Here is a 21,002-nt window from a genome sequence, read left to right on the forward strand (position 1 = left end):
TTTATATTTATATGCCCTAGCCTGTCATGTCCTGTTACAGTCTCCATCCTGTCCTGCATGTGTTCTTCACTGTAGACCATTAAGAAAGCAACATAAACTGGGAATAATGTCTGAGATTCATGGTCAAACTGAGTTCTTTTCTCACATAAGGTTGGGACATTAGATCTGTACAGGGGGGCTATTCTCATTCTCTCTCTCCCCCCTTTCCATTTCTGATCCCCACGTCCAACACCCCACCACCCTGTTTCTTTCAACCAAACGGATCATTTCCCACATCCTGTTTTGTTCAGCAGTGTGGCTTTGGCTTGAGTTATAAGTGTCTGATGGAATTTCTTCTCCCCTCTCCCTCCATTTCACTGCCTAATCGATGAAAACGACAGAGTGCAGATGCAGCCACGGTGTGTGTTAGGACCAGCAGAGGACGGTGTGTGGTGCACTAGGACCGGGGAGAGATCCTTCGCGTCGTGTGCGTTGCAACTACAGAGCGGAGCTGTGGAGGAAACCCCCCATCGGATCTAGCCATTATATCCATACATTTCTTTTTCCCATCTCCACCGCGGCGGGGCTGAGTTGGGATCGCACCAACCAGTGCGCCTGGGATGGTCAAGCACCCAGGAGAGGATTAGTAATTGAGCAGGATTTGCGTAAAAGTCAGTTGTCAGAATTTGGGGGTGATTATTTACCAGCTTCGCCCCCACACTTTTGATATACCTGTATGTTTTTTATGTGCTACTAGTATTTTTTTTGTTTTTAATAGATTTCCACCCATCATCTGTTTTATTTCAAGCGCGCAAAGTGACATCTGCGTAGGAGAGCGCTTGGCGCACTTCTTCCCCAAAGGACAGAGACAAGATCTCTATTATTCTGCTTGGATTTAAACCGGACGATTGGCTGAATGGGTGATCTCGTTGAAATACAGACTATTACTGGCTTCCGCTCATTTTATGAAAAGGTGTTCTCCTTATTGACCTGGAGTTGTGATGTCCAAAGCCTTCCCCACTGACTGACAAACGACGTAGTACCATTTTGGAATCGAGTTGAAGGTAGGCCAGTTTTCCTCTTGGCATGCTGACATTACACGCTTTTCCGAGCATTTCTTAAAGTTCGCAGATCTCTGTTTAACTGACCCTTCGATTATTGTACCAATACATTGATTATCTGTGAGGTTATGGGTCTGTGCGTGACAGCTGAAGCAGTGATTCTAAAAAAAAAAAAAAAAAAAAATCCCGGTTGTTGAGATTCCACATCACTCTCGGACAGTCAAAGGCTTTAAGGCAGAGAAGTTCAGCACCTGCCACAGCAATAGGATTACAGGCTGAAAATGTTTGTTTTCAAAGCAACTAACACTAAAGGAAAAGGTAGATAAACGACTAAACTAAGTAATGTGTCGCATTGTAGACTGGGATCTCATTTATTGGACTAAATGCCCCAATATTGTTTCATATGTGAGTGTTTGCTCATAAGCTCAGTGATGGAGATGCCAGAGAAGCCCTCTGCAGTGCAGTCTCACACACACACCGGCCGCCGGGCTCACTGGAGCTCACTAAGGAGAGGATTTAGATAAAGGTGCAAACGAAGCGGCAGCTTTCCCCGAAGGCAGTCTACCAGTAAGCCTTATTATATACCCAATCCGGTCTTTATACCAAGGATATACCGAGGCAACGATTTAGCAGGAGGTTACAATACAATAGTGTGTGTTAATGGTTGCGCCACAAAATAACTTATCACGCTCTCTCTCTCTCTCTCTCTCTCTCTCTCTCTCTCTCTCTCTCTTTTGCTGTTTCACGTGTACGCACACACTCCCCCACACATGCATAGTGACTGAGTTTGAAATGATTGTGTGAGTGCGTCATTGTAGTTGTAGAGTCTAAATTTGAGGCACAATCTACATGACATCCCAAAACTCAGGCACCCACTGCCACAGTTTCATCTCCCCGACATGTTTCTTTTCTTTTCTTTTTTATATATAAATATATATATATCCATGATATTATTTCTATGTAACTGTATTGGACTGACAGAGATGCGCATCACCGTCATGAATTCCACAGGCTTTGGTTTTCTTGCCGTTTCCATCTACTGTACTAGTTTCCCATGGGAACAAACAGCGCGGTCCCATGGGTGGAACTGTGCGAATACCGACGCATGACGCAGGAATCTGACTGATGATTGATGATGTTTTAGAAGCGCTCCGGGATTCCAAATCCCGAACCTGCAGAAACTGTAAGCCTATTTATTGTTTTTTATTTCATGTTTGATGACCCACGCTGTAAGTCGATCTGACATTTTTCAGGGAAGTGAACTAAGATTGCTGGTGGTCTGTGAATCGTGGGTTCATCTTAAACATGTGCTTTGAGGGTATGTTTCAAACTACTCTCTTTCTGTCTCCCTTACACACACATACACACTGTTTAGGTTGCGTGAGACACAATTAAATCAAACCGATCCTGTGTCGGTTTTTGCTCGTTGCTCTGCATTTTAAGAAGAGACTGAGCCTGGGCCTATATCGTTAGTCAGAGCAGTGTGTTTTTAGTTTGTCAGGTGACCTATATCCATCCGTGCTGGCAGGGACGAAGTGCCAGAGGCCAGCTGGAGGTGAGCCACATCCCCATTCACGTCGTTAACCAGCGGAAAGTCTGAAATGAAAAATGTGTCTTGTGTGTCACAGTGGATTTTGGATGTAATTCATATGAGCGCGGACCTTGAGCTAATGAATGCGTTAAGTCATTGCTGTCTGTCTGATGTTCCAAAGTGCAGCAGATAAAAGTGGCAGGACGTGGCCGGTGCCAGCAGCAGAGCCCCGTCACGCACAAGATGACAGGAACTGTCCGTGGTGCTGAAACAGACAGCTCCTTTGTTCAAGTCTGGGCTCATTTTTTAAGTTGAAACGTTCACTGACTCGAGTATTCACACAAGTCCATATGCATCCATGCCACTCTGAACCTCAACTGATCCTGACCATCCATAATTGATTTCTTTGTACTGCGTTTTAATCATTTTAAATTATTTACTAAAGCATTTTTACAATGTAGGCCACCTTGGTTGTGTAAAGTTGCCTTTCCTTCCTTACATATCCTATGTTAATATGTGTCAGATTTTTGCCATCTTCACTGTGACATGTGGTCCCAGTGTTGCACTGCTCCAGGGCCTTGTTTTTTTCCCTTAGTTTTGTTCATGCCTTTACTTTAAATGGCTTTATCCTGTTTAATAAAGGGCCTAGAAATATTTTAGTTCAATGTCAGAAAGCAATGTCTTGGTTGGAAATGTGAAAATAGGTTCAAATCTTCCTTATCTCAAAGATATTACTTTATGAATGCATTTGTATCCAAATAATTAACAGTTCAATCTGCGCAACCCGTGATAAATAAACCAAAATACACAACCTAACATAAAACATCTAAGTTTGAGTTTTGTCAGCATTTCTGTGGCTGATATGTGACAGAGTAATGTGTCGTAGTCATTATTGCTTTCAATAAATGTGCTTCAAAGTGAAGTGCCAGTGAGATTTCAAATTTGTAATATTGATGACTGTGTTCACAAAAAAACATTTCTCACACGGTTTGTAATTACTATTACTCAGACCTTTAAATGTGTTATTATCAGGGTACATGCCATGGCAGTTATGAATACAGCAGGGAACCCACATACAGCCCAAGTACAAATCAGATTATCCCAGAGGGAGCCATGATGTGTAGGTTACTTTGCACCTAATAATCTACTGCATGCTTTTCTGTGATTACTTTGGCCCAGTGTGTGTGATCTTGTTTATGTGAAGCGTGTTTACATGGTGATAGTTCATATGTAATCCCTTTCAGTTTAACAAAAGAGTGGGACCACAGAGAAAGTAATTGTTTTTTGCATTAATAGTCATCTGTGAAACAAGATCTGCTAGAGAGTAGCTTCTAGTGGACTAGACCTGTGTTGATGTTGAATGATGAGTATGTTTTCCCCTACCATTGATTGAATTAGGCCACCCCACAGACCCTTTGCTTTCCCAAGGAGCACTCGAAGGCGATCCTGTGGTGAAGTGTATCAATAAGCGGGTGGATGGAGTGTAAGTGGTGGTGTTGCTGCGGGCAGACAGCCGGTGATGAGGCGGGGGAACACGCTTAGGGAGAGTCCTGCTGATCACACAGCAGATTGGAAGCCCTCGGTGCTAGCGTCTGTCGGTCCCTGCCGTGGGGGGAGAGGAGAGGAGTCGGGGGGGTGGCGGGGGGGGGCTGACCCAGAACCCCACACTGGGCAAACTCCAGCTCAGTTTGGCTGTTTTCTTTGTGTTATTCTTTGTACTACCAGAGGCTTGTCAGATCAACCTGGATCTGTGCATCAGAAGCCTTTACTGTACGGTCACCGACATGGCGTAGTGTTTTGATGGCTTTGTTTTGAAGGCTGGTTGCTTTGACGCAGACCCCCATGAGGCCACTGGCAGCTGAGCTCCCACTGTGGCAGATTGATATTTGTAATTTAAGGGAAGCTGTCACACAGCATCCTCCAGATGGAGAGTGCCGTGGAGGCATGCAGTCGATTAAACACGGTTTGTTTAGAAATAATCATTTTGATGTGGGAGCTGAGGATTCATTTGAGGCATATTGGCTTAAGGGTTCAAAATCTTCAATTATGCATAGACACATACAATCACATAATAATAACACAGGATGTGAAATGCAGAGTGGTGTCTGGGAATGGAGGCTTTTAGCTTGTCTGTCATCTGATGAAGACCCTCAAATTACAGCACAAAGGACAGGTTAGTGATTTGTGTCCCTGCATGTAGACAAGGTGGAGCGTGGACTGAGTAAGAGAACTAATTCATTACCCACCAATGTGCAGACACACTCACATGTTCACATGCACATTGTTCTCTTCACTGAACTATTGGAATTGATATCTGAAGGAGGGTCATGTTTGAAAAGACCATCTCCTCCTTGTCACATTGATTGACAATAACGGAACAATAAGCAGCACAAAAAGAAAACCACTTGATTAACTGCCCTTCAAAAGGGCCAAACAACTGCAATAAATCAGGTCTCCATTTCACAAATGAGGACAATGGTATTTAGATGCTAGTCTGAAAACCCTCAACATTGAACCATACCTTTAAACTTAAGGTATTTGTTCTTACAGGTTAAAATGACAGTTGAACTTTGTGATGGTACAGTGTTAACATAACTGTGATTTTCATCTACTTTCAGGACTGTTTAGTATAATTGTACAGTGTTTAATATGGCTCTGAAAAGTGAAAAAGGGAGAAAAAAGATAAATAATCTTAAGAAGCCATCTCATGCCATCTGCTCTTGCATAGTTTATTATACTCAAAAGCAGATGAAAGAAATTTGGTGACTAGATATAAAAGTTATTTATATTTATTTAACTGATTTTTTAAAAAAAATTAATTTCATGAATTCGTAACAGAAAATACTTATGTAGACATTTGACTTTAATTATTGAATTATCAGTTTCCTATAATAAGTATAGCTATAGTTCTATTGCAGAATACTGTATTTCTATAAAATCTCCCTGATTTAAGTGAAAAATCAGCCACATTTGTTGTCTTAAATAACAGTGGCAGACCAAAAATAAGTTAAACAGGTAACACATCATTTTCTCTCAGAGGAAAAAAAAATCATGTTGAAGGTAAAGACATTAATTCAGAAGATTACAGGATACTTGACAATAGCTGCTTGAACTCACTGATAACCTCTTACTCTCCTTGCACAGAGCAGAGATCCCATTCGATTAAAACTGATACTCTTTCCGTCATACTGTAACTCATGTGTCCGGCAAAATTTCTTACTAGTGGCGGTTACTCACAGACCTTCAGGTCCAATGTAATTTGGGACTCTGTTGATTTTTAGGTTGGAGTTACTGTACTCTTCAAGATGAAACTCTCCATTCAAAGAACTGATGCTAAATGAATTGTTGGAGAATACTGTGTGGGTAGAAAGTGAGAAAATGGCTCAGGAAAGAGCAAGAAAATGAGAAAGTGAATAAAAGTAAATGTATCGTATCATAGCTGCATCATGGACAGAGTGTATCACAAGCAGAGAGAGGTAATGTGAACTATTTGAAAGAAATGACTCAAGCTTATTTACAGTCATGTCCAACCAAAGGCTGTGAATCACTCTTTGTCAGGAAGACATGAATGACAGAAGGTTAAGGTTACATTAAGAGTGCAAGCAAAAGTGGCTCAAATATGATTCATTTTTCTTTCAGGACAATATGAATAACCCCAAACTACATGTCATCTGGTCATTTTAATTCTGATTCACTTCCGTATGTGCCTCTAAGTCAGAAACAGGCTGGATTCGTTGCAGTGCAGCTCTCTGTCGGAACAGTTGTATAAGTTAACAACACTCTACATTGATATGTGCCACAATCCAGCACTCACTCACTGAATACAAACTTGGAAGACAGATACAATGGATGTAGTCAGTGCACTGACAGTGAGGGACTTGGGGTGACACTTCTGTTTATGCAAAACTTGACAGGATGCATCGTAACCACTCTGTGTTTGGAAAGTAGTTCTTGACATCCTGAAATTGGCTTTTATACAGACAATCGAAGGTGTGATCGCCATAATAATCATCATAACAAAGACTGCTCAAGTTTACAGTTCACATATTCAAGCGTCACCTTGGTTTTCTATCTGAACATAATAGGAAACATAACAGGATACATCTAGCTTTGATATTAGTTAGAGTTTGATATCGACTCAGTTATCGTGCAAAGAAGGTCAGTTTATGACATTAACCCATAAAGAGCCAAATAGCCACTGGTGAGCACATTCATCTACTGATCTAAACTGTTTAATACCTGTTGATTGACTAAACTTATCAATATGTTGAAATAATTGGTTTAAAATACAGTTTTCATGGTCATCAAATATGACCCATTTGGACATTCAGAGGCTCTGTAGTGAACGTGGAAACACCGTCATCTTCTATAACATTGATTCACCAATAAAACCCATGGAGTTGAATCGCTGACATTGGATGGAGACACTTGTTTTTCAGTTACTGATATCTCTGCAGAAAAATTCACTTTTTATTCATTTTCTTTGTTTCTGATATAATAACCCTCAACTTTAATCTGAGCTTTAATGAACATTTACATGATCAGTGAATTAAATATCGGAAAATACATGATTTTCACTGAAAAAATGCAAAATACAGAGGATAATATCATAATAAATGTTGATCAATCACTTGAGAAAGGTGAAATCTAGAGGAAAATTCATTTGGGAACTGCCACAAAAGTAGCACTGGGTTTTTAGAGGTTAGACTTAATTCAGTCAATGTGGGACATAAAATACAGGTCAGTTTATGACGAAAAAAGTTACAGCAATACTGAATGTGAATATGTTTCCTCCATTGAGCGATTTGGGGTGAAGCTTCAGTATTGTAGCTGGTCTGTGTTTGGAAAGTAGTTCTTGACGTCCTGAACTTGTGGATGGCATGTTTCAACAAAGCCATGTACATTCTGATTCCACTACTTCTGCCCCTAACTCTGCATCCACATACACCTCCATACAGCAGCAGCAGCCATTGCTCCACAAAAAGCCATAAATAAAAATCTGTCTCTCTTTCTCCTTGTCGTTGTCCTCATTATCATGAGCTCATGATTTTGCTGGCTTCCACTGTATATCATCCTCCAAACGAAATCAGAGATGCTGCCTTCAGTGGCCTATCTTAACCATCGTACCACAGCGTTATTATACACTGGAATCTGATATTGGCTGCATAAAAGATAATGTGAAAAACCAAACCAAATGATCAGATCTTAACAACAAATCCAAATGAACTAAGGCTTGCAAGGTGGATGAAGTATAAGAGATCAGAATGAACACTTGTGTCATTAGTCACTTTTCCATTGACCCTCAAATTGTGTAAATATAAGTTGCAGATAAAAATTTGCTTAATGGAAAAGCGACAATTTTGCTAAACCTCTCATTTTTTGATGAAAAGTTTTTGGGCTGGTAAGAGGTGGTTTTTTGGGGTGTAGCAAAATTGGTATATCATGCAAAACTGCAATTGAAAGACCTTTTTCCTCAACCAGAGTTATGTGAATAAACAAAAAATAGATGGATGTTACAACAAGTGAAGAAGAAGAGTTTTAAAGGGGTCATATTTTCCTAAACCCACTTTTATTAGTCTTTGGTACATTTATTTGTGTATTTGAACCCTAATAGTTCAAAAAGTTTGAATTTGAACCCTCCAGGTGCTGCAAAGCTGTCTTTATATTCATTTTGGCAAAAATTGAGTGGATTTCTACAACCCATTTCAATTCCTGCTTAATTTGTTACATCTATAACTAGTTATGTCACGACATTTGCACTTCTAAGGTCAAGACTTCTGCTGAACATTTCTCTGAATACGCCATAATTGTTTGTCAGCAGCAGCGGTTGTAGTCCATACTGAAAATATGCTCAAACTTTGAGCCGATTACCTAAAATGTTCATTTGTTGGTTGAACAGGACAGAACAGCACAGCCAACAACCTGGAGGGGGTGGGGCATGAAGTGGCTCATGTACATTTAAAGGGCCAGCGCTTAAAACAACCTTTCTGGTGTCATTACTCAGAAATAGGGTTGAAGATGGACCTGTGGAGTTGAATTAATGATGAATTCAGACCCAAGCATAGCATTTACAGTTTATGTAGACCACAGGGAAATGTTTTAAAATGCATAATTCCATTTTAAAAAAGCAAAATATCACTACTTTAAAACATGGCTCAGTATGTGTGGACACATGAGGATACTGAATCATTTTTTAATTAAGTACGGGATAGAGGGGTAATATATAATAATAATAATAATAATAATAATAATAATAATAATAATAATAATAATAATAAATATATCTGTAAATCAATGTGATATTTATTTTTGTCGCCATGTCTATGGAATGACATCTCGTGTTATCTCATGATAATAAATAAACAATCATTGCATTTGTGATTTAATGGGAAAATTGACATTACACATTTGTTTTTTCCAACATTTAGTGAATATCTGTAAAGTTTTGCACAGATGTCCAATGGAAAAGCCACTAATGTCAGTAATTAGGATTTATGATTTAACAGTATTTGAATGAAGTGTATTGTGATGACAGTTGGTGGAGAATGTGAAGGTCAAATGTGACCAGTAATTCTACAAAAAGAACTGAGGTCACATGGGATGGACTAATATGACAGGCCATTTTAACAACCATGATATTCTCCTTAACCTGTGCCGTGTGGATGTGTTGCCATTTGGATACAGGATTCATAATTTCATGCATTGGCCATTTTTGACAAAATGACCACCAAGTGTTACCAGGAGATAAGGTTATTGTTAATGTCTTACATGTGCCAGTAGAGGCTGAAATAAATCTTAATCCTAGCTATTCTTATAACATCTGTGCCTGTTTGCATCCTACAATCAACTCTGAAGTAAAACAGGGAGAGTAGACTCTACCAGGCGTAATGAAATCATTTTTTCAGCTGTCACTTTGCATTGGTTCTAGGAAAATCTCGCCCGTGACCCATGGGCGATGTGTAAGCGATGAGATATAAACAATTTCAACACATACAGAATGAAAAGAGTGCAGCAATGGAAAAGAGTGAAAGACAGCTCTGCTCTTGTGTCTCTGTTTTTCTCTGTGACACGCAAACACACACAGTATATGAGTCTTAGCAAAATGCCTTGTCTTACGGCATGAAATTACATTTAAAGGTGTAATTTAATCTTGTTTTTTCTACTTTTGGAGAATTGATGCGGAAAGTGAATCACCGTCGTAGTATACCTCAGAGACCAAGATGTTTTAAAGAAAAAAATTTTAAAAAATCTCTCTGTTGGCAGTTACTAGGGAAAAACTAGTCAGAATTCTTAGGATCAGATTTGCTCACAATAGTGAAATTTTAAACTGTGATCCCTCAGCGGACTGGACCACAAAAGAGGCAAAGTAATAGAGGAGGGACTTTATCTCAATTTTCTGTTGCTTGGCTTGTCAACTTGTCTCTGAAATCCACTCAGATAGCCCCTGTTCTGAGCTCTAAAGAAGGAAAAGACAAAAACAGAGACGAGGTCACGCAAGAATTGGTAACTTAAACAGAACGAGTGACGGAGAGAGGAACAAAAGGGAGAGCTGGAGGTGTTTCTACTGTTTCTTGTAGCTAAAACACTCTGGCCTGTTATTTTGTCAACTGCAGTGGTCTGTGTTATGGTGCAATGAGTCCCTGCGGAGAAGGGACTGCCATAAATGTTGTACTGCATGGAGGAGCTGTCTCTGATGTAGGCTCATATTTGGTACAGGATTCTGGCTATTAGTACCAGTGGTCAGTAATGAGCTGGTATCCAATCTCAGCCAACTGTCACAAGTCTTTAAACACTTGTCCAATTGAGTTCAGACAGAAGCACACACATGGCAAGGCTTTATGGACAACAGACTGCCTTCTTGTTAGATTATAGGGCAGCTTAAATTCATGGACCCGCAGCCAACTTTCCAAAAAAAAAAAAAAGCTGACATTGCATTGAGTATAAACCTCTGATATATGGAATGTACACATTGACAGACACCAGAACTCTGCCATCAGAAACTGGAGCTAGCATCTCAAGTCAAGTAAGTTTTTAAATGTAGGCTCTAAAAGCACTTATGCCGCGTTTCCACCACGTGGAACCAGCTCGACTCGGCTTGGCTCGGCTCGACTCTGTATTTTTGGAGACCGTTTCCATTACAGGATACTACTGACTTTACAGTACCTGGAAGTCATAGTGATGCGGCGCGTTATTTCCGTGTCGTCTGCTCAGAGAGTTGCTGATAAACTCGCTCGTTGCGTGTTGCCTTATCTGAATTTTTACGTCGGCCACCAAAGACTGAAATTCCTCGACCGACCATGGTGTAGTTTTGGGCTGTAATCATGTGGATTAATGTACCACTAGATTTACTGTCAACTTCCGCATCTGTTTTTTGTAAAACGGCGGGTTACAGACAAAACTGTCTGACCAATCAGCGGTCTGCAGTGGTATACATCACGGTTTAGTATCGCTTGGAACGTCGGCGGAGGTGATACCAAAAAACTAGTACCGGGTACCAGATTCCAGGTCCTTTTTCGTAATGGGAACGCAAAAAGGTCGAGTCGAGTCAAGTTGAGCCGGTACCATGCAGTGGAAATGCGGCATTAGACTAAGGCCCAATCCCAATTCACCCCTTAGCCTTCTCCCTTACCCCTTGGTCCTTGCACTTGACATTACCCCTTGAAACGGAGCTGCAAGAGTTAGGGGTTGAAACGTTCTCCTATGAAATGGGACAACCCTTCAAGACCTGTTACATCATCAGCGGTCATCGATACCACTATAAACAGTTTCAACAGCTTTGTGTCTGAAAGTATTCACCATGCCGTCAGTAGCTGTAACTGTCTCTGTTGCATGGGCTTTAGTCATTTTTTTGCGGCAATCAACTGTAAACCGCAGAAAAGCGATCTATAACACATTGAAATGGCATTAAACGGTTGATCAAATGATTAAGTTGTTTACGAAGAAAATACGTACATTTGTGTGTTTCTTTCATTGCCCTACTGCACTTTTCTGCTGTGTTTACCTCCATCTTGCCAATGATTTGATCAGAATTATGGGAAATTTCTCCTACCCCTCCGTTTGTAGTGTGGTCCTGAAAAATCTCCATTTCCTATACAGCCCTCCGCCTTAGCCCTTCCCCTCCGTCTAATCGAGAATTAGGACAATACTACCCCTTCATGTGTACGCACAAAACAGAAGGGTAGGGGTAAGGGGGAGGGCCAAGGGGTGAATTGGGATTCAGCCTCAGAATACAAGAATGCAATGTCATTTTTGCATCCAGAGGTGTAGCTTGTTAACAGGAAAGGCAAGCAACTGCCCAGGGCCCAAAGCTATTCCACAACAATGTTGTAAAATGTGCAACTGCAGTGACCGTAACCTCCACCTCCTTAAACAACCAATTGACCAGTTGTATTTGCATCTCAGTGGGAAACTTCCCTAAAGGGCCCTCAAGTCATTCCTGTCGAACATTGTGCAGTACTGTGCAAACATTTACAGCCACCAATAGGTTTGTTGTTTTAGCAAGGTTATAATGATGCATGGGTGGATGCCTTTAACCCTTTGTGCAGATCAGAGGAGATTTACTACATTAATCATTTGGTGCATCACATGATGTTTCTTTCAACAGACATAAATTAAATATTTTGTATTGTCTAGGCTGCTTTTCATCAAGAGAATGAGGGTCAGACTTAAAACTGACTTTTGCCATTTAGTTCAGATTTTTTATCTGGTTTTAATACTGTTGTGGTGGAGGAAACGGAACAGTAAAGACACTTGAAACAGGGTCACGAATCTGGAAATGTCAATTTAATAAAAAATAATAATGGATTAGATTTCTATAGCCCTTTTCAAGGCACCCAAGGCGCTTTACATTATTGATCCATTATTATCCAGAATACTCTCACATTCTCACTCTGGTGGTGGTAAACTACATTTGTAGCCACAGCTGCTTTGGGGGGGTGGGGGTGGCTGCCAATTCACCACCAAACATTTATACACCAGTGTGAGTGACACTGGAGACAAGGGTGAAGTGTCTTGCCCAAGGACACGACGGCACATGACAAGGACAGAGCGGGATTCGAACCTCCAACCCTTTGGTTATTGGATGACCTGGTCTACCTCCTGAGCCAGGGCCGCCCCCAGTGTCAATTTAACAGAATATATAGGCTCTATTAATCTGTCTTCAGGGATTTATTACCTCCGCCAAGGAGGTCATGTTTTTGCTGGCGTTGGTTTGTTTGTCTGTCTGTCTGTCTGTCTGTCTGTCTGTCTGTCTGTCTGTCTGTCTGTCTGCCTGCCTGCCTGCCTGTCTGTCTGTCTGTCCGTGTGCAAGATAACTCAAAAAGTTATGGACGGATTTGGATGAAAATTTCAGGAAATGTTGATACTGGCACAAGGAACAAATGATTAAATCTTGGTGGTGATCGAGGGGGGGGGGGGGGGGGGGGGGGCACTGATCTGCCTTGGCGGAGGTCTGCGCTCTCCGAGTGCTTTTCTAGTTTTATTTAAAACCTCAACTTACCTTCAGTTTTTTTTTTTGAATGAAACTCAGTTTTGTAGGTTGAGGCTGTATGTATCTAACCCAGTGTATTTAGTAACATCTTTAAAAAGATGTTACTAAATACATTTGGGTATATTTTAATCACATCTTCATATAAATCTGTGATAAAGTTGAAAGTGAAAAGCATCATGAAACATTAAAACATTACAACATGTGTATGGTGATATGAAATGCGTTCTTTGCAGAACTGGGTTGGCATTATAGGTATCCAGAGTTTGTAGATTTGTACAGTAGTTACTTTTTGTTGTGCTGACTGGTTTGTGGGCCACAGTAAATGGCTTTGTAAGTAGTTGCAATGGGGAATCTGCTAAATGACCACTAAGGGATGGTGTCTGAGTTTGTTAGAGCTGTGACATTGCAGTATGTTTGTAGAAGGTCAGTGACATCTATGTGTCCATTCATCCTGCATATGCTTGTTTTGTGTGTGTGTATGTGTGTGTGTGTGTGTGTGTGTGTGTGTGTGTGTGTGTGTGTGTGTGTGCATGCGTGCGTGCATGCGTGTGTGTGCCTGCACACACTGATCTGACTCACAGGCCCAGTCAGTCCTGTTCTTGGCTCCGGCAGTGATCTGGCACTTCTCCTAGTCCTGCAGCCCCTGCCATGCACCCCCACCTCCCCCTCTCTCCTGCTGCCTCCCCTCCTCTTTCCTTCTATCCTCCTTTTTCTCTCCCTCCATCCACACACCAGTGCAGTTCAGCCTGCCCAAGCTTTGCAAGAAAAGAGGACTGATTGGACTCTTACACAGGCTCTCTTGGTTTGCTTCCTCATTTCTGACTTTCTTTGAAATCCTTTGAAATTGCACAGATGTAACAGGAGATTTATCTTCCTGATTGTAATATGTTAACGTCACATGATAGATGGTGAACACGTGACGAGGCTCATCGTGGTCCAGGATACCAATCAACAAAATCCTTTGTACATTTTTGATAAAACTTTGGATAACTGAGCAGCAAGTTCATGCAAGGTTACAAAAGTTTTACACTATTCATTAGTTAGCATATTTATTTCATCTTCACACTTAATGTTGAATCAGTTTAATTTTAATCAGTAAAATTTTAAAGTTGATTTGCCACTATAGTACAGTTTTTATTCATTAATTCATTCATTCGTTTTTTTATTTAACACTTTTAGTATAGTTTTTAGAAGTTAGAACATGTATTTATTTATTTGGATTTTTGCAGAATGGAGTTTATATTATAGGTTAGATTTATAGAGCTTAGAACAAGTATCTGTTAATAACTTAAAAAACAAAATATCAGTTAAAATATTCACTTGGGACAGTTGAGTGTATTCAGTTTTACATTCATTTAAGGGACTGTGTATATGATTATATTTTAGGAAATAAGTGCAGAAATGTAATATAACATTCATAATTATGTTTTTAGTAGTGAATGTTTACAGGAGTATAGGGGTCATTGTGTTTTTGTTACTGAAAATGAGCTGTTTCTTTCTAAAGAGTCCACCATGTTGCATCACCATTAGCTCTGAACAGACTTCATCTTGTTTTTTTATATTTGTGAGTGGGTGGTGCATTAAGTCAAGTGTGGACCAGAGGTAATATCATCTTCATTAAAAAGGCTAGAAACGATAAACAAACACTGACTCTAGTGCATTTTTTACTGTCCTTGTAGAGGAGGATGGGGGGCTCCCTTCATTCTGCAGCTTCACTAAAATGTGTCCGTAAATATCACATGAAACATTTACAAAAATATGTCTTAATTCCTAGTTTTTCTTATTTCATTAGTCTTCTTTAATGTAAGTAACTTTAGGACCAGTGCTGTGTGTAACAGGTGACAAAGTAACGTGTTACAGTAACATAACTTTTTTCAGGTAAAAAGCTTTTACTTCTATACTTTTATTATTATTACTTTAATACTTTTATTATTATTATTTCTCTGTTACAGTACTTTATTTTACAGTGTGCATTTGTGTCTGTCCGTGCAATAACTGTTTTTATGTTTTAGCTGTGTTTATGCTTTAGCTGTGTTTTGTGTCTTTTTTTTAACTCTGTGACTCAGGGAAACGCACAAGAATTCCAGTGTACCTATACTGCAGTGTATCTGTGCAAATGGCAAAATAAAGTCTATTCTATTCTAATGTGTTACTACTGAAAATTTGATAATGAAACGTTGTTCCTTTTTCAATTCAGCTCGGTACTTTTCTTAGGGGCAGATTTGAGAAGTGTCAGGTACAATTTTTACCCTGGATTTTTTTTTATGCATTAAGAATTATGTGCATGCTCCAAACCGTTGGGCATACACAAACATATTCTTTTTTTATCTAAACATCAGGTCGTGAAACAGCTCCGCCTGTGCAATAGTTACTGTCATTTCACCTAATTTCTCCAGGTAGCGAAACAAGAGTTGGACAAAAATTCTAAGTCCTTATGTATTTTGTGTTCCCCTATATGCCCATAAGATATATCAAAGCTATGTTATTTCATATTGTTTGATAGGGCTTAGTGGTGGAGTTGAAGTCTATAGTAGTCCAATATTTTCTTGTCAAGTGCTCTGTTTGTGGCCTTTTTTAATAACAAAGAGCACAAAATAAATACCTGTTATGTCCTCCATAGTAGAACTTTATGTAGTCCTACTCATTTAGGAACAGATATGTGGCTCTGCCCAAAGTCGAGCAATGTAAAAATAACGAAAAAGTAACGAGTAATGTAAAAAGTTACTCTCCATAGAGGGCACCTAAGTAAAGTAATTGATTACTTTTTAAAGAAGTAATGAGCAAAAGTTACTTTTTAAAAGTAAAAGTAATAATATCACAGCTGAATGCTAACCCCAAAACAAACCTTTGAAAGTCCACCTGAAGGTGAAGACTACCCAAAATGCCAAAATCCATACGTTGTAGGTCAAGGCTGCACTTCACTGGTTAAAAATTCAGACTGGTTCTTACAACAATTCCGATACACGAGCGCACACAGAGGCCAACCTACTGTCTCACAGGTCTGTTTCTGTTCACTGAAATCTTGTAATGAGATTTCATCTGAGGTAACTGGACTGTTCCCCACAGGGCTTTTTCCCCTCTCTGAGACCCACAGCAGCTGCACTGTACAATTGATACAGCAGTTGGAGAACAATCAATGATACAGTGTGTGTGTGTGTGTGTGTGTGTGTGTGTGTGTGTGTGTGTGTGTGTGTGTGTGTAAAGGGTATGTGTGAGTATTGGGGCTTGGAATACATTTCTTTGCTCAAGTAGAAAGTGGATACTACCTTTGTCAAAGTGGATATAAATAAATCAATTGTTACCTCCTAACATATAGGTCCACTAGTTCAGGTAGAAGCTAACAAACATATATATTATTTAAATGTGATGCTTATTAATAGATAATTTTTACTCTGAAGATGCCCTTAACCTGATTTTCTGAAAGTCACTTCCGCATAACTCACATTATTCACTTATTACTGTTGTTGTGAGTTATAATTTGTGAAATACTACCATTGTTGGCTGAAGGAATGTAGATGTAAGATTTTTTTTAAGTGAGAATACGGTTGTTTAAATATCAAATCTGTGGTTACTTCATGAGATAGAGCCTACTTGACTGCATCACCAACTATCACTGTGAACCAATACTCAGCACTTGTACCTTCACAGACAACAGTCTTATTTTGTCAAGTGTTCTTTTATCCTGACAGGCGAGGCACTTGTATGTTCCACGGATCCTTGTAGCATGAAGTAGATCATGTGATTGAATCAGAGATATGTTTGCGTCTAAGGCTGCATCAGAGCCTCTTGTGAAAATGCCCTGTTCAGAGAGTAAAGCTTCCAAACCATAATATCAAGGACATTCAGTTCTTTTACAGGATCATGTTAACCCTTCAGTATTCGATCATTAATAATCAGGTTGTCAGTGAGTCTCTCCTCCATGGTGATATTCATGCTGTTCCAAAAGTTGAACTGTTTTCTACTGAAAGTGCAGAGATCATGCTCTAAATCCTGAACTTCATATGATTTGCATGTAAAATAGATGCTGCCAACGCAAAAACAGCTGCCTGTCGATGCAGGGCCATAATCGTGTGGAATAAACTGCATTGTAAAAAAAAAGATGAAAATCCTACTTGCACCTGTGTGTCTGTAGCCAACAATGCTTTTTACACAAAGGCTGGATTAGTTCATGTAGCGATTTACACATAACTGAGTGTGCATAAGGGCAGATCTCAATTTTTGACCTTGTGTGTCCATACATAAGCAGCTGTAGAGGCCTACGGTATGATATTTGCACCCATTTTAACAGAAGGGCCTTGTAACATATATTAAAATCATGGGTCCGATCAAGCGAAAGTGAACATTAACATGAAAAAATAAATTTGCACACGTCATTTATCAAGTCGGCTCATTTTTTAACTAACGATTTCTTTTATGGAACTGTTTTCCTTTTTAAAATACCACTTATACAGTGCAGGAGAATTTCTGAACCTTCTGCTAGGCTACATTAAATTAATAAAAAGACATGCAAAGACTGTCTGTTACTTTAAGAAATTAAAATTCTGAATGATGAAGTATGCGAGTTTATACACTGGTCACATTTAAAAAGACTACCCGTGAACTGTTACCGAGAAATGACTCTATTTGTAATTTACCTATATCAGTATGGACCACCACAAGTTGTAAATAACACTGTGTTATTATTAAATACGTTAAATAAAGCATTGAGATTATATCTGGCATGTTGTTCTCAAAAATAAGTCAACATTTTTGGGTGATGCATGCAAAGGTAAAGAGTCGTCCATGTGTTACTATGGCAACCTGTCCATATGTTACCACATTCTCATGTCAATAAAACAGAGACTTTTCAATATTTTACTCCAAAATTTATTCTCAGCATAGTTGAACATAATATCTAAAAAGGTTTTGTCTTATTTGATATCAATTTCTGGCGAGAACCACATGTTTTAAATGTTTGCGTAAAGCTTAAAAAATTGATGTCCGTTTTGAAGTCCACATGTTACTGAGCAGTAATTTGACATTTTTCACCTAAAAATTGTATCTCCCCAAATTTTCTTATACATAATGTTAAAGTGCTTATAAATACCTACTCAAGTATGTATAACACATGCATATAAGTTACTCTGCTAACATGACAGAGACTGTTGAACACCAAATGTGTCCATGCATTACTCTTTGATCGGACCCGCATGTATTTTAGCACAAGCTGTGATATTTAATCCTCAAAGACTGCCGGCAAACCACAAATCCGATCAATAGAGTGAAATACTTAAGGTGTTATGCAGTTCCTCAGCTTTTCATCAGGATCAGATATGTCGTTTTTGGATGTTTAGAGGCTCCATGGTGAGCATGGATACACTGTGATCTTCTGCAACACTGATTCACCAGTAAAATCCATGTAGTTTGACAAATGGTAGTGGTTGTAGATGTTTATTTTTATGATCAGTTAATGCTATATTTCACTGAAAAAGTCATATTTTCTTGAAGTTTCCCTGTTTTTATATAATAGCCTTTGAATTTACTCAGATTATTTATGAACACCCAAATGATCTGTAAATTAAATATTGGTAATATTGGTGAGTGGTGGAGACAAAAAAATCTCAAGCTCTACATCTTTAAGGCAAAAACAAACCCCCCAAAAAAATCAGACAACTCTATACCACACAAAAAAATGTAGCCCCAGTATCCCATATGGAGCTCCATCAACAGATCAATTCACACATACCACCACTGAGTCAGTAGGGACTTGCATTATATATAACATTAAACAGGATTTTGTGTGTTCACCTGGGTGTAAACCGATCAAGAAAAATCCCATCAAAAAGACTTTTTCTGTAAAATAACACATCAATACCTGCCGCTTCCTGCTTATTACTGTCTGCACATACACATAGTTTGTGCTCGTGGGGTATTGACTCTATCTATAATGTGGGTTATAGTGAAGATTGTCCTCATTGGTCCTTGGTTTTGGAGTCCTGTTGTGTCACACAGTGGAGTGCACATGAAAGGTGAAGTTGAACATGTCAGGGGGAGTAGGAGCTAGTGAAGGTCAATGAACCATGCTTATATACTGCAATTCAAACACAGGGGAATGCAGTGAATTGGGGTGTGATAGTGGTGAAAACAAGAGTTCCAGATAATGGTCTGAGTACATGTTAAATTAAATATTTCCTCATTGTCCCCAGTGAGTGTGTGATACTGACCGATCAATAAGATGTCTCTTTACATAGTTTCATGTGTCTTCATTTGTTGTCTTTGTGTGTGTTTAAGACTTTGGGTTGGCTGAAGCTATTGTTTGGCAACACCCACAAGTTTCTGTCATTGGTCCAGTAGCTAATAAAGCCCATATATCTTTCTCTGCCAAAAGTGACAGCATTTAAGGCTCTTTGTAACCAGTTGGACTTGTGTGCATCTCTGTGACTTTAACCTCGCTCTGGTAAGTTGCCATAGTGTATATTTGCAGTGCATGCTTTGGTTTGTAAAAGCTTATTGTCTTATATCTTAATGAGTCTTTTGTCATTGCTCCCTGCACTGGAATTTGTTTTATGTGGCTCCTGAGTTCATTTCCTTCATATCACTTAAAACTTTTTTCCTAAGTTTTACAGTTGCTAAGACTAATCCATCACTGTGTCGATTGTCAGAACGGTCATAAAGTTATGGAACATAAACTTACAGTCACCGTTTATTTTAATGTGCACACTCAGGAAAACTGTGTGTGTGAGATGAAACAAGAGGCAGCATCCAACTTCTGCTCTCTCCTTAATTGATTTCAATGTCTTTGTCTCCAGAATAAACAATGGCAAAGCTTTCTTTGTCATTAAATGTACAACTTCCCCCCTGTCAGACACAATTAAACCCACAACAATAGACAATCTAATAAAGGAAGGTGCTGGAGAACTGAATGACATATTAAAACGTACCTTTTTATAGTAGATACCTTATCTGAGAACTTCAGTTTATTTAGCATTAATGTCAATTCTACTGACACAAGACTTAAGACATTATAATCAGCCTTTATCTGAGATATCAGCCTGCATTCTGATGTATTATTTTTCATTCTCCTTGTAATTATAAATGTAAATATAAACTTAGGGTGCCTAAAATTAGTAACATAAATCAGTGTTTTTCAAACTTGGGGTGGGGACCTCACGTGGGGTCACCTGGAATTCAAATGGGGTTGCCTGAAATTTCTAGTAATTGATAAAAATAAAAATAAAAACTTACTAATAAAAATATATGGTGAGTTGAGAGAGACAATCACAATCCATAAAAGACATGACAAACTGTGAAGCTGAAACTGAAGCACTGTGGTTCTGTTTATCTGTCAAATGTTCATTGTGGTCAGTTTCAGATGCTGCAGCTCTTTCATAATTCATAGTTTGAGTTATTGTTTGTTCAGTATTAATTGTCAGCCTTGTAAATACAAGCTGGACTGACTGTACATATCCTGACCAAGGAAAATAAAATTCTCACTTTGTGCAGTAATCTACACCTGGCTTTTCTGCCTCCGTCCATAATAATATATATTATATAGACTAAATGTCTAAAATTAACATTTATTTGCAACATAGTATAGCAAACTATTACATGATCAAAAACAAATTAATTTTAGCAAAAAAGTGTCTCCGTTTTGAATGTCTGGGGTCACCAGAAATTTGTGATGTTAAAATGGGGTCACGAGCCAAAAAAGGTTGAGAACTGCTGACATAAATGTAAACTTACCAAGATTACTAATGTCAAACAAAAACATACAGTAAGCAAGCAAGTGGGTGTAAAAGCTGGATAAACAGCAGCTTTTTAAGAAATAACTGTGTTCATAGGACAAGAGAGTCTATTATAACAGGGACATATAATAATTAACAGAACGGTGTTTACAGACGTGGCTTTATGTACACAATATATATCTATAAAATCTACTGTATGAGTTATAGCTTACTGTATC

The 21,002-nt window shown here is 39.0% G+C and overlaps 1 protein-coding gene across 5 annotated transcripts in view; it reads left to right on the forward strand.

The window, feature by feature from the left end:
- Positions 1 to 293: 293 nt before the first annotated feature.
- il1rapl1a (interleukin 1 receptor accessory protein-like 1a) overlaps positions 294 to 21,002 on the forward strand; it is a 212,411-nt gene continuing 191,702 nt past the window's right edge. The window contains exon 1 of one of the 5 annotated variants that reach the window (XM_030125420.1): positions 294 to 1,043. The gene's annotated coding sequence lies outside the window, so the exon portion shown is untranslated. Of the gene's footprint in view, positions 1,044 to 19,462; positions 19,497 to 21,002 lie in introns of those variants that run through there. The other 4 variants (XM_030125418.1, XM_030125422.1, XM_030125421.1 and 1 more) reach the window with 4 other exon arrangements.

The sequence above is a fragment of the Sphaeramia orbicularis genome, chromosome 21 (assembly GCF_902148855.1).
Source record: "Sphaeramia orbicularis chromosome 21, fSphaOr1.1, whole genome shotgun sequence".
Lineage (NCBI taxonomy): Eukaryota > Metazoa > Chordata > Actinopteri > Kurtiformes > Apogonidae > Sphaeramia > Sphaeramia orbicularis.